Source organism: Cryptotermes secundus, unplaced genomic scaffold, assembly GCF_002891405.2.
Source record: "Cryptotermes secundus unplaced genomic scaffold, Csec_1.0 scaffold1551, whole genome shotgun sequence".
NCBI lineage: Eukaryota > Metazoa > Arthropoda > Insecta > Blattodea > Kalotermitidae > Cryptotermes > Cryptotermes secundus.
Genome location: NW_019739253.1, coordinates 470,103 through 484,705, shown reverse-complemented (window position 1 = coordinate 484,705; position 14,603 = coordinate 470,103).

Below are 14,603 nucleotides of genomic sequence, written 5' to 3'. Positions count from 1 at the left end.
TATTTTACGAACAGGTAGACTAAACGTCAGCATTTCTAAATGCTTGGTTGAAAACAAAACAAAAATAAGGGCCGAATTTACTTTTCTACATAAATCATTCAATCACTAGTCCAATTAAAACTGGAGATAAATGGATCAGGGATGCAGAGACATCAACTGCCATGATTCGAAATACCTCTCGTGGTCAGAGCAAGGCCCGTGTTAACTTCTCCCTGTTATTCTGTAGCAGCAAAAAAAAAANNTTTTCACCCAGTGGCAGTGGTACTACAATAAGACAACAGACAAATAACACACATAAACACGTTCAAACAAAACACAGCACATAAATATTAGTAGAAAAATACATTATTAGAAAATCAACATAATATATAACAAACTAATAGTAATGAATTTGTAATGCCATATCCTCACTTTCCTTTCACTTTGCTTTACTACACTTACGTAATCCTCCCATCCTTAACACTTTTCACTTCACTTCACTGCATTTTTTGCTGATTTCCATCCCACCTTCACTTCGCCTCATTTATCACTTTCTTAATCCTTTTCCTAAAATTACTTGGTTTGCAGGAGAGAGTCCCTACAGCATCTTAACGTAGTTGGTTCCAGATCAGTATGGTTCAAACAACATAATCTCCACGTGTCTGGATACAAAGTATTCCGGAAGACATGGCCCGTCTGAACCCAAGAACCAACACAACAGACGTTATATAGCGAGGACCTATGTGATTTATAGGACATCTATAGATATTACGAGGGCGAACTGAGGGAGGTTACAATAGGGTTTAACTCAAGGGATGCATACAGAATTTCGGTTTGAAAGCATCTCGAAAAACAAAGCCTCATGAAAATCTGTGAAAAACTGTGAGAGGAACAGAAAAGTTTGTGTCGGAGAAGTGGGTTTTGAAGCAGAAACATTTTAAAATATGACGAAAGAAAATTATTTTGTAAGATTTGAGGCTTTCACGGCGGTGACTATGAAGAAAGCAGTCTTCTTGGATTTGGCACCGTGTATATGTGGTGTTAACCGACGTTCCTCCGAAACGTCGGTTAACACTACATATACACGGTGCCAAATCCCAGAAGACTGCTTTTTTCAAGATCATTTTGATTTAAACAGGCCACCTTTTCCATTTCTATTGTGAAATCTAGACTGCTACTTTGGGCTGAGATGGAGAAGCCAGAAATGAATATGGAATTAAATTTAAGAAACATCTGAACACCGATTCTTTGAAGTCTAAGAAGATTAGCATTGAAGGTGTTGCAGGTGTTCGTCAGTGTCTGTAATAGCCGACTTTGATATTAGCGGTGTTGAGACATGGGTTCTGCTGCCACAACGTCAAAGCAGTGTTGCGTAGTTCATGTCATCTACGAAAAGAGTAACAACAGGACGGGCTGGATATGTACAAGTAAGTTAGGTTAAGGGAGTTACGTGTTATAATGTGGCCCCAATATCTGTGTCTCTACAGTTTTCCCAAGTTTATATAATGAGCTGTAGAAGGATTATATCGCAGAACAAACACCCTTGAAACGTTGATATATTGTGTTGGATTTGAGGTTCTCACAGCGGTGGTTATGAAGAGTTTTTTCTATCTTTTAGGGTGTAATGCTGTGTCCGTTTAAAGTCCACAAACGTTTCGGAGAAGTATATGACCTCCATCTTCACGTTCAAAGAATAAATCCAGAAAGGAACCAGCGTGAAGCAGGCAAATACACAATGCGTCAATTAAGTTCACGAACTGAGACCATAGAAACACATAAAAAAATAACAAATATTTACTAATACTGTCACTCAATATAGTCCCCGACCGCTTCCACACGTTTACGTCTCTCATACATCGAACCGAATGCCCGAGAAAGCGCTTCTTCCCGTATCGCCTTCAATTCTCTCGTCACAGTCTGCTGGATCGATGATACAGCCTGGAATCCTGCCCATTTCTTTGTAATTTTTAATTTTGGAAATAAGATATTCAGTCGGTGCTAAATGCGGGGAGTAGGGTGGATGGGATAACATGGGGATCCCTCGATTCGCCAAAAACCCGGAGACAACGCCCGAAGAATGCGCCGGTGCATTGTCGTACAGAAGATACCAGGACCCACTTTCCTGCAACTCAGGCATGACGTCATGAACTCGAGCGATCAATCCCTTAATCACCTCTTTATAAAAATTTACCGTTTACAGCCAGTTTTCCCGACACAAATTCGTGATGATGATACCTTCAGCATAAAAAATGCAGTCAACTTTGTTTTCAGCCAAAATTTTTGCACTCTTAGTTTCTGAGCTCCTATATGCCATTCAAACAGATTTAGTCTCGATTAACATTCTTCACCGCACGCACTTTTGAACATTTCAAACGTTTCAGTGGCTGTTTACTTTAATCTCTTACAAAACGTAGTCGCTGCTCTTTGTTCTATTTTGAAACCTTCGACACAACGAAAAAACTAACTTAACCAAAAATAATTGTAATTGTCATATAAATAAACCTAAGAAGCTGAAACTTGCACTTCTAAGTATTGCCGTTCATCTCCGATAGATGGAATTAATAGTATTTCTGTAACAGCGTCAGTTCGGGAAATTTATTGTCACATTTCATTGTGAAGTAAATTACCCACTGTTAGTGTTATTATTTATACTTCAGATATATGCAAAAGGGGAGATAATTTCCACCCACCCATGATTAAACTCAAGAATAGCTGGACAAATTTTGAAAGCTTCTTATGCGAAATTTAAGCATTTTGTGGCTACCGAAATCTCATGAACTTTAATTTCCCCAGTAACCATATCAACCGAAGTTTTATTTGGTTTTACTAACGTCTTCCTCATATATATTCGAAATGAGGGGCATGCGGAATCTGAAGGAACAAGGACTGGTATTGAATATTGTGTACACTCCTGTAAGGATTGCAGAATCCCTGTGTTGTTCTTCTTAAAATTATTAACTTTTGAAGTGTTCATTATTTCGAATAATTTACACTTTGGTTGTTTAACGACGAGGTTTTAACTTTTGTATTATTATTAGTAGGGTGGGACTAAGTCCTTTGTAGCAAACTCCGTGAAACGGCTTGACATACCAGCGCACTCTTTGCCGCGGAAACATGTTCTAGCTAGCCGTTGTAACGAAAACTTAGTGTTTATTTAGCTGTTGCTCATCGACGGACGTCTGCCTCTGGTTCCAGTATTCCGATTTCAGACGTCATGTCACAGTATGTAATTCCCCAGCTGGTCCATGAATTTAGCCAAGAAGTTACACAATTTTCTTGATCCCATCAGAGAAAAGTATTTTGGGTTCACTTTTAAGCCAGTCCGAATATGAAATGAGGAGTGCTGAAAACTCTTAGAAGACGTCCAATGTTGGTTTAGAGGCGCAATTTATCTGACCTTACGCACAGAATCCACATATTGTTTGAAAAATAAATGCATGGTAGCATATAGTTTTCGTACAACACACTATAATCTTGAGTACTGCTACTAATGTATCATTGAAAATACACCCATTGAAGAAATATCCCATGAAACCTCATATATTGGAGAGTTTTTCATATCAAGAAAAATGAGACATTTCTAGGGCAGTCATAATCTTCGATTTATGCTTATACGTCAAGTATACTTTGCGGGTCTATTTTAAACCACTGAGAACAAAATAGAACTCGGCCTGAAAATTTCAGCAGTTTCTGACATTAAACAAAGGGAAAGACTGGCGAATGCATACGTTTCCCCTGTATAGTTTCATATTGTCAAATATTTTAAAAAGTCCATACAGCAACATGAGGGGCTGCAGTCAGAACCTTCGAACTTTGAGCACGACAGATCTGATTCCAATATTACAAAATTACAGGAAGTTCTGGGAAGAATTATTCGTCTGATTTCCTCTCGCTGTAATTTTAGTATCTGATACGAGAAGTAGAAACGAAACTATAGCACGCACTCCTCTAAAGTCGATATAACAATGCGGTCTGGTAGGTTGTAATGTTAGTAATACTAATGACAGGGATTTCTTAAGTACGCCGTTGTGTTGGCCTCAGGTGGCACGATAGTCATACCAAGTTTCATGACGATCGTTTCAGGCATTCAAGTAATATTAGGGGCATTCCCTCAATAATTGAAGAGCTGCAATGTTGGTATTACTGATTAGAGGGATTTATGATGTACGCCATTGAGATGATCTCAGGTGGCATGATTTAAATACACCAAGTTTCATGAAGATTGGTAGAGGCTTACAAGAAATATTAAGGTTTACTTTCAACAATATGAAATGCTGTAATGCTGGTATTAAGGATGGGAGATATTTAAAATGTATGGCTTTGAAGTGGGCTTAGGTGCCATGATATGTGTACCAAGTTCCAGGCCGATCGGATCAGGCATTTAATTAACATTATAGTTATTACAGCAACAATTTGACAGGCGGTAATGTTGGTATTACTGATCTAAGTTTTTATAATGTATGCCGTTGAGATGATTTCATGTGGCATGATAGACATTCAAAGTTCCATGAAGATTGGTAGAGGGGTTGGAGCAATATTAGGGCTTTGCCTCAGAAATCTGAGAGGCTCTAAATGGTGGTATTGCTTATGTGAAGGATTCATGAATGCGTCGTTAAAATTGGCTCAAGTTCCATGATAAATGCACAAAATTTCTAAAGACTGGCATAGTCAAGCAAAAGTTAATAACGGTATACACTTACAGACACACAGACAGCAAGGTAATCTCGTACGCAAACTTTTATTCTTTTTCAGAATAAGAAAATTAGGCTAAAATGATCACATATTTCTTCACCAGTACGTATTAGGACTTCAGGTCTGGCCCAATTCAGAATTAATTTCTGAAACTACGGAATGTTTTATACACCTTGCAAGACTCATTGGAGGATACTTCGGTTAATCGCAAGGAATCTGCTTACAACACAAAGAATTACTGACATGCTTTCATGTCCCGAGCGGGGTTTGAACGCACGATCCTAGTGTTCGAGCAATGGGAGATAGAAGGAACCTGAGACTGCGCTACCATTAAACAGGAAATTGATCCCACAATCCGGTGACACTACACCGAAGCAGCAGCTGCTCAGACAGACGTCACGTTCTCGTGAAAGCGGTCTCCTTCATTTGTTTCTTCATTTCCTACCGTTGGTACCTGATGGTGTCATCTCATCGCTTTGATAGCCTCGCCACTGAGAAGAAGACATAACGAGATGAAGAATATCCCTCGCTCAATACAGCAAGGAGATCCAGCACCGGCTATTCTTCTGCTACGTGACCAATTTCGCAGTGGAGAAAGGAGTATTCACGGCACCATTATCGCGATGAAACGCATCAGATCTTTCTGAAAGTCCTCCCCCCCAAAGAGATATTAATTGTAAAGTCAAATTCAATAATTCTGTATCATTTATCTCGGAAAATCTGAGGTAAGAGGCCACTTCTGAGAACCAGGCACAGAGGGAGGAAGTATTGGAATGTCAATTACAAAAAACGTGAGATTATTTAATGCGGTATCAAGTTCTGATCAAATGGCGGGTTTCTCTGACGAACATGGTCGTAAAATTTCGATTAATATAATTGGTCTCTCGACCAGTTTGAATAGTCAAGCGGTGACTGGAATCATTTGCTATGAGGCAATAAGCACCACGTTGGAGATCTAACGGCAGAAGGAAAGATAATTTGAAAGAGAAAACAAAACGTTTTGAGAAATTGGCTGTGAGGATGTAAACTACTTCAAACTGGCTCAAAATAGGACGATGATAATACTGTGACATGATGCCTTAAGAAAGACGCGATAAAAAATTTTCAGCGACAACGAATAAAAGGGACTGTATGAAACGATGTTTTCTATTCAGTCCGAGCCAAGACCATATAGCGAGTTGCCGTCGACAGTTGCAGTAGCAGACGACCAGTGCCAGCCAGTGAGGACAAAGCGAGAGTCAGCCGATGTTGAACAGTTTGATACTTAGCATGTACTGCAGTCAGAAGTAGAGTGCGTGAATTAGTCACAGCGTCATAATTGCTTGTAGCTGCGATTTATAACTGTTCAGTAAATTCATCTACCAATCCTATCCCCGTGTCTAGTCACTAACACGCGAAAATATTATACGTGATCGTATACTATCTGTATTAGAATATTTTTGGGCAAAAGAAAAATATATGTAGTTATGTCCGTAAAACGTCAAGAGATGATGTAGAAACGTGAATGGTCAGGGATTCTTCTTGTCACGCTCACAACAATTCATCTAGAGCAACAATGATCGTTCGGAACGAGACTTAACACAACATAAACATATTCTATAATTCAATAGTTATGTCGTTGAAGTTAAGAAGTGAACCGAAAGAGAATTTGTAAAGGGATACACGCAACTTCTGCTTAAGATGTAATCCTGTGTGTTGAATATCTAAGTACAGAGATCCGACGACAAAGTTTCAGGTGATGAACTGTATGAACTTTCGTAACGATAACAACAGGATACCCGCACACCTTTGCATGGTCTCTCTGAAGAATAAATTCAAAGCAAAAATAATTTATTCTTACAGGAAAAGCATAATTACACTACAGGCATTTGTGACAAACAGGACTGGGAAGTTTGTCCTTATGGATGACAACACTGGAGTCAACAACCCGAAAGAACATTGAACAATTTAATCACAACTGGAAACACAGTAACAATTCAGTGCAACTGAAAAGTTTCAGCAAAACGTGGCACAGAAGATGAAGCATTTGGGTAGAAATATGTAGCTCAAACATAAATTACGAAAGTTCTACAAGCATTGACACTACAGTACGAAATACTATCACTATTGTACTGTATTGCGTTGTATGAGCAATTAACTCAAATTGCAAGGTCCTAACATTCCATCCTTATGAATATCTCTACATCTGGAAGCATATATCCGAATGTAGTGAACAGTTTCGGATTAAATTTGGTATTGTATGATTATGGTTGTACGGAGATTTGGTCACTTTTCATAGCGGCATCGTATAACCTCAGCACTTAATAATAATATATCCAGCCTTTACTGATACCCATAGGAGGAACTTATAGGTAAAAGAAATTGTGCATTATACCAAATATGCACCTTACAGAGTCATAAGATTTGTACTTGAAATATTTTTTGTATAACAGCAATCTTTGTACCTATCGAATAAAACGAAACAGCTGTTCCTTGGCAGTAGAAAGTAATCTCTGACTTTGCAATTTTAACGCTTGTTTCGGATGGAAGCGTAATCGAGCATAAATAAAGAAGCGTGCGAGGTCTGTCTCGGCACAGGATCCAGTGGCGGGCTCCTTTGAGTGCAATATGAACGTTTGGATGCCATAAAAGACGGGGAACTTCTTTACTTGCTCAGCTCCGTCAACGCCTGAAGAATTACTCAGCTCTTTGGACCTACTTGGCGCCTATTCTAGCCACGAGAGTGCAGCACACGGAGTGAAAGAAATGAGTTGTGTAACATCATTTCCGAAGTATGAAACTGCTCACTCCTAAATCTTTACCTGTTCATTCTATCTTGGTTTTGAATTATTAATCAAACAATTATTGATTAAGAAGTTTGGTACGGAAGTGCATGGTAACGCAGTTCAAAATATTCCCAATATTTTTGTTTGCAGTTTATTTAGTTTGCATTCTGTCTGTGTACATAATGTTATTAAGGACATATGATGTAGACGGAAAAATAAGTTATGGCGTTAATTATAAAGAATTTTGCTGTTGCTGAATATGGATGAAAGCGAAATGTTCCACACTAAATTTGAAAAAGATTTATTCAAAAATTAAGCTTTGATACTGAGAAAAGCTTGTCTATTTACTCTGTAAATAATTTTAAATAAAGTATTTGCTATTTGAAGAAAGCAGCCTCCTGGGATTTGGCGCCGTGTAGATATTGTGTTAACCGACGTTTCGGTTAACACAATATCTATACGGCGCCACATCCCAGAAGGCTGCTTTCTTCATAGTCACCGCCGTGAAAACCTCAAATCTTACATATTCGCTATTTCCTTAGCATTATCGACAATATACATGCATGTCCTACGCGCGACCTCTGGGGGTTGTCCTCCCTCTAAGCACGAGCATGAGGACAACATGTCTTGAAATTAGACTGTAGCTACAGAGAACGAAAGTTGAGAAATGAAAATTCGTGAGGAAGGAGTCGGAACAACAGAAGCGTGTGTGTTCCATTCGCACACCGGAAACTGTGGCCTAGTGTCTATCTCTTGAGATTCCATTTCAGGAATTCTAAGAATCACTTTTCGAACTTAAAGTTCGCCCTCTTCCTCAGTTCTCGTACTATACTTTTGCTTGTAGGATCACGCTATGAGGTAACATTTCTTCAGATAATTTACGAATTCAAATACCTTATTTCAGCTCAGTCTTATTAGGCTGCTTTTTATTGGTCTGGGAGCAGAAATTAAGGACGTGAGGGGCCATGCAACATCAGTGCCGTGGCCACATGCGTATTTTTCGTTTCTAGTTCGGCGTAATCAGGTAACAGCGATAGTTTTACTTTGCCAGGGAATTTATTGAATCGCGTGCCGGGACATTCCAGGAACCAACGTGACGATGGAGTTGCAGCACGTGGCCGGAATACAGCGGTGCATCTGTGCGGGCGACTTTTGCCCTTCACACGAGACTGGATATTTCTGAAGAAACTTGTGTGCATAAGGGGTCTAAGTCTAGAAACATACTCGACGTTTCAAGGCGAAAAGACTAAACCATGAATTTTACTGTAACAAGAGTTCTCTCTTCTGGGACATAACGCCATGTACTGTACCACCATTTTTTTTCAATATCTGACGTTTGCAAGAGATCTGATCAGTAGTTGATATGTTACGTCGAAATCCACACTGATGATTCCAAATTATGGACTATGGACTACGTTTCCTTATATCCCAGAAGATATAAATCTTCTTAATCAGCGATGCATGAGCCTCACATCCTACACTGTATTGTAACAGTCCAACGTCATTCATTTGAAATTATATATTAAAATCTTACCATTTTCATACTGAAACTGAGATACGATGCAAAAAATATGCATTACTTTAATATCTTGCTGTTTGCCTTCCATTCATTAATATGCTGGCAAACTTTATGGATTATCGTTGTTGTATTTTCAGTTTCTGAATACAAACCTAAATCAACCTTATTCATTAGCTTTCACTCTGGGAATTGTGTTTTCATGTTTTCCAAAAATTGTTATTTTTTTTTATTAAATGTTAGTGAATATACTGTAAATGGCCGTCTCTATTTAATTAAACTTGGCGGAGATGCAGAAAAGGAAGAATATATGAATTTTAGTTATTATAAACGAAAGAAATATTAATGAAAGGAGTGTTTCATACCTGAGAAAGCAACTGGCTTGTTAGTACCGAAGCATAACACAATGGTATTTTCTAAGGACATTTTATAATTTTCATCAAAGACAAGAAATGTTAAGACAGGGAAGGATAAACAGCTAGCAGAATAATTAATTTTCACTGATATTACCAAACGCCATGAAATAAAAAAAAATCCATGGTTTTAGTCCGCAAGCGAACTACACCGACCGAGAGACCGCCGATTGTCGGCGAAGTTAGTGACCTCCTCTGTGGTCTAGTGGTCAGAGTTCTTGGTTACAGATCTAGAGTTACGGGCTCGATTCCCGACGCTACCAGATTTTCTGAGAAGTAGTGGGTCTGCAACGGGGTCCACTCAGCCTCGTGAGGATAATAGAGGAGCTATTTCAAGGAAATAGCGGCTCCGGTCTATAAAACCGAAATTAATGGCGGTGGGGATTCGTTGCGCTGACCACGCGACACTCGCTATCCGCTAAAGTTGGTAAACGCCATGAAATAGGTCAAGATATCTCACGCGTATCATGAAATGTCGTATTTATAAAATTTAATTAATCTGCAAACCATAGTTTATTCGTATATTTAACACAAATATAGGCTTACGTTCCTACAAGTTTGCAGGATACGGTTGTCTGTATCGGGGAAGACGGTAAGAGAGATCAACGAAACAGTGGCATTCAGACTTTACTTGTAATAAAGATCTATGCTTCTTCTGGCTTGTGCACGAAGTTTCCACGTCGCGCTGTTGACGATTTTGGTGTTGGACTTAGAAGAGTGAAACGTGCTGTTTCCAAAGAAAACCCAGCTGAAGGATGTTGACTCTTACCGCCGGTCATTGCACCGTTTTCGCGAAGCCATTTGCAGAACTGCTCACCATCCTCGATATAAGCACATAGCGTGAAGCGAAAAGTGGGAGCTTGGTTGCCAATGAATTGGGTTCACGAAGACAGACGTAGTAAGGCTGAGAAAATTGTTTCAAGATGTTCAGTTCGCCCAGCAAGGCGCACAGATGTAATGATGGGAATGTTTCTACCCCCCCCCCCTCCAATGAACACACGCGGGAGACTTATAGGACTTTACTTAGTTGGTAAATATCCCAAAGTAAGGCGTCCGTTATTGATGGATATTGGTTAGTTAGTTAGTTACACTTGACTGGTACCTGTTGTTATACAGTGGTGACAGGGGGCGTGGAGGTATCCCACCGCTGTCACCCTATGTTATGGCGCGAAGGGGACGTGGAGGAATCTCTCCACCTCTTCCGCCATCCATGCCGTTGCACCCTTGGGGCATGGCCAGTTGGAAGGCTAAGCACTTGGTACTTGGCTCGTTAACTACCTCTTGGCTGTGAGTTCCCAGTCCCGATAACACAGGGAGGTACGGGAGAACGGGGAAATAGAGGGTGTGACTGGGGGTAAGTCATTAACACCACACATCCCCTTCACTCGGTCTACTCTCGTCTACTAATATATACACTTTATACATATCACTTTCATGGCCGACAATGGCCGGTTACGCACACACTGTAATTTGGATAACGATACACTTGGGTTCACCATCCCTAGCCTTCGAGGTACTTCCTACGTCCCCACTCAGGGCCTACTCTCTCTGCCCTAACCCTGTAACATGACACTTTAATAATATCTCACTGTATATCCGTGACTGATATGAACAGTTCCACTTACTTGGTGTAGGAAGCTGATGGTGTCCGTCGCTTGGTCTGGCACGACCATGGTTCTGGCTGGCTACTACACTCAGTTACGATGATCAAAAGATTGATTGTTTGATCCGAAAAGATTCCATGATCGATTCAATGATAGACACTCTTCCAGTTGCGTCCGCAACTTTATAACATTCTCCCTGCTGACACCTGTCTTTGGGGTAAGCTCGGCCCTTCAGTAGAGCGAATTTTCCCCCAAAGGTCCGTCTCTCGTTGGTCAGCTGGATAAAGAGGGTTGGATCTCCTCAGGCCGTCTCGCTGAGTCGGCACTCTGTACGCCAAGGCCGTACAGCTGTTTGCCGCCTCTTCCGCGTGAATCAGCGGCCTAAGCAATGCGACCATTTTCTGCTGACGTCGCTCTTCCGCATTCTCTTCAAACATTACCCTTCGTCTAACTTCTCTACTGGGCCCAAGATAACTTAATACCTAAAAGTTACAAAAACCCTTGCTGAAATTCTACGGCATTACACCTGTACTTACTCTAACCAGTGAGAAGTGAAATTTGTTATTGAATTGTACGTGTATGTCCCACAAACACACACACACACCGCTGACTCGTCTCCAGAGATTTCAGATGGAAGTGATTATATTTAGCGATTACAATAAGTCACATAAGGCGTATAATGGTTGGACAGCACTTCCAGCGTTGCAACGCAGAAAATGTCTGATCAAAATCAACTTGCAACATCGCAGTACACTAGATCTATCTCGCTCTCTCAACATCACTCACCAACGGCTTCCGTAAGTCCAGAATTAATAAGAATAAATGTATACAGCTGCACCAACGCCCTTGGTCCCGATCAATGAATCGCCCTGGTATGAGTAAGCTCTTGTCTGAAGTGATGGTTGTAGTCGTACAGGAAGACGAAAGTTTGAATCACAGTAAAATGCACAAAGTATACTTTTGCCCATACAGACACCAAACAGCTAGACAATTCTACAGAATTTCATGATGGTGAACACTGTATATGTATTTATATATATCTTATATATATTATATTATATATTATATTATTTATTTAAATGTTTTTGGTCTCAAAACAAAATTCTTGCGGCTCCATGGACGGAATACCCTGCAACAATTACTTCAGGGGACCCTCTATCCTTATTGTTGTATTTGTCAGAGCAGCCCACAGTATCTCATGACATAGTTCACAGAATCTGAGGGTTGGGAAATTGGATGCGGGCTGCTGACCCACATCCTCAATTTTCTCAGAAAACAGTGAACACAGTTACACCATCACAGACTTTAGTTACGAACGGACAAACAGATGGGTATTTCAGTAGCCCTCCAGGCTGAGTAAATCATGTAAGATTCGAGTGACAGGACAGAAAGATGATGAAAAAATATGTATTCAAATAACATAAGAAATAGTTCCTGGTAGCTTTATCATAGAGAGAGAAGTGTATAATGTGAAACAGAAGTTGCCAGTAATTCCAGGAAAGTCCCGACGCCTGCAAGCTGCCCACCCCTCTGGATGTGGGTCCCCATGCTAAGATAAGAACAAAGTAGTTCAGTGTTTTCTCTTCCTGAAAATTTACGTAGTATAAATGCAGACATTTCATGACTTAATTGTAAAATTGTCCTTCTATGTTACTTTGCTTTGAATAACGCGAAGAATATTTTCGTGAAAATGAATCAGTAAAGAGAATTAAAATATTGCAATGGAAGTCAGGCTTAATCCTCTACTGGTATTTAGTTTGGTCTCAAAAGAAAAGAACAAATAAATCGTACATGAAATAAATTAATAAAAAGGATTTATCTAAACGGAAGCAAATAAATTACGAGGGAGGAATATAACCAGTGGATTTCAAAGGGTTAAACCCTTAAAGGCATCCCCTGCTTTAAAACACTAAAACCTCTGCATTCTACACACAGATTGTATTTGTGAGTCTCATGTGGGTTTCACAAAAAATAATAATTTTTCATAAACAGCATTAACAGGTTGTTCTTAGTAGCGGAGATGTAATGTGTTTCCCGTCAGCTACGAACTGCACTTATATACATTACCTAGCATAAATCCATTCTTAAATGATTTTGTATTACAAAATACGAGCTACTGAAATGCTGCATGATTTAATGAAAAATTCCTCTGGAGCCCACTGGGTTTAGTTCAATCTAAAATGAATCTTCAGAGAGAATTACCAGTGATAACCAACACATTTACACACGGGATCCTGCTTTGAGGGACACGATGTAGGGACTGCTGAATTATGCTGCTGACACAAATATTCTGCACTTTATTCTCAGACCCTTCTCATTTACTTACATTTACCTGAAAGAAAGCCTCTTCCTTCCCTCGGTATTTCCAAAGGCATCTGAAACCTCAGATGCCTCTTTGGCTACCAGCCTGTTTCTATCTGTGTGTTACAGGAGGAAAGTTTAAGCCAGTGTGAGGACATAGGTGGCCTGTCACGGTAGCCGAGCGGTCTAAGGCATGTATATACTGTCTTCGCTAGCTCGGAAGCCGGGACCGTGGGCTCGAATCCCACTGAAGGCATGGATGTTTGGTGTTTGTGTGTTATGTGCATTGTTCTATGTTCGTGTACAGGTAGAGGCCTTGCGACGAGCTGATCACTCGCCCAAGGAGTCCTACTGAATGTCTAAGATCTAGTAAACCGAAGTGAAACGGGGAGTTTCATGGAGGTAGGCCGAGACCCAAATTTGGGGCTGTAGCGCCAAAGGAAATAAAGGACATAGGTGAAAATCTGCATCGCTTTTAACTTTTCTCTAAGGCAGAAATTCTATTCCAGCTTGGCCAAATATTTCATTGATAGTGGAAGGATTTTGGAATTATATATATAAGATTTGAAGATCATTAATATAAATCTTAATTAATAAATTATTGATTATAATGACTTCTTAGAGAAGAGTACTATATTCTCAGACGTGACGTCGTAAAGTCTGCCAGACAGATCTCTTTGGCCCCTGCTGTGAGAACCCCGAATTCCAACATCATACCTTATTAATAATAATTCTATTTAGTTCAATTATTCGAGTGCTTGGAGAAGGCTAAAACCTGTAATTGGGGAGCACTTAAATAATAACTGAATTCAGTACTTCATTTACTCACGTTCTAACTCAGCAGCCCAATTCCTTGAAGAAACTCTTATCCTCACGAGGCTCGTTCCAGACCCACTACTTCTCATAATACCTGGTAGCGCCGGGAAACTAACCCGGACCTCTGGATCTGTAGCCAGGAACTCTGACCACTACAGTAAAGAGACGGTCGTCACCGTCACCACCACCACCACCACCAACAACAATAATTCAATTCAATTCAATTCTTTATTATTTATGTGCCGAGTCAACAGCCGGAAAGCCAATTACAAGACAGAGGACAGGATAGATACTAGTAATTACATTATGGACAAACACTACATAAAGTGAAAGACAAAGTACAGGCAAGCACTGGAGGAAAACACAATAATGCAGACAAGTAAACAGACAAACAATAACAATAATAATAATAATAATAATAACAACAATAATAATAGTTTCATTAATATAAATCAATAATTCAGACAAGTAAACAAACAAACAAATGATAATAATAGCAATAATAATAATTTCTTTA